General features: G+C 35.5%; 1 long non-coding RNA gene across 1 annotated transcript in view; it reads left to right on the top strand.

Moving 5' to 3' along the window:
- Nucleotides 1-387, top strand: part of LOC104995860 — a 7,359-nt gene extending 6,972 nt beyond the window's left edge. The window contains exon 3 of the long non-coding RNA XR_826103.1: nt 255-387. This is a non-coding gene — a long non-coding RNA (uncharacterized LOC104995860). The remainder of the gene's footprint in view (nt 1-254) is intronic.
- Nucleotides 388-964: the final 577 nt, after the last annotated feature.

Here is a 964-nt window from a genome sequence, read left to right on the forward strand (position 1 = left end):
ACACACTCAGTCTCTCTCTCTCTCTTTTTTTTCTTTCTTTTGAACCAATGGCGATTATTGAGTGAGTTCTGTGGTTTTTGTAAACATGATTGAAACCTACCCTCTCAGGATTTTGGTGTGTTTTGTTTGAAAGAGTTTAAAATAGTCTACAAAGATCTCCATGTTCATCTTGAAAACATAACAAACCTTTCAAAACATCCATAATCAGGGCAAAAAAAAATATTGATGTTTCATCTGCCTTTGTTTTGTTATAGAGAACTTTACCTCGATTCCATGCAAGGCCCCATCTCCTCCAAAAATAGAAAGGAAATTTCCACCTTATACCGGCTTCGGTTCTGAAGAGGATTCTCTTCGCTCCTGCATAGGCCTTATGCCCACACCTCATCAGAGGAACTTCAAGAAGTTCATTGAATTTGACAGGTGCTTGAGGGAACTGTTATTTTAATCTGATTTTTCCCAAATGTATGTGGGGTTTGTAATATTGTCCTCATGACAAAACAGATGACAATTTATCTGATTTCAAGTCCAGGGACATGTTGTTATAACTTTAATGAAGATGGTTAATATGTAAGTATTAACAGATTCTTACATCAGTGGCTATTTTTTTTACTTTTTTCCCCAGGTTTTTTGAGAAATAATTGACATAAAACATGGCATAAGTTTAAGATATGCAACATAATGATTGGATATATGTATGTATTGAAAAATGATCACCACAAGAAGATTAGTTCACATCCATACCTCACAGTTCAAATTTTTTTTCTTGTGATGAGAATTTTTAAGCTGTACTCTCTTACTTTCAAATATACATTATTATTTACTGTCGTCATCATGCTGTATGTTATGTCCCCAGAACTTATTTGTCTTAGAGCAGAAAGGTAGTTCCTTTTGATCACCTTCACTCAATTATCCCATCCACTACCCACCCCCCTAACTCTGGCAGTCACCAGTCTGATCCCTGTTT

Source organism: Bison bison, unplaced genomic scaffold (genome assembly GCF_000754665.1).
Source record: "Bison bison bison isolate TAMUID 2011002044 unplaced genomic scaffold, Bison_UMD1.0 scf7180017851035, whole genome shotgun sequence".
Taxonomy (NCBI): Eukaryota; Metazoa; Chordata; class Mammalia; order Artiodactyla; family Bovidae; genus Bison; species Bison bison.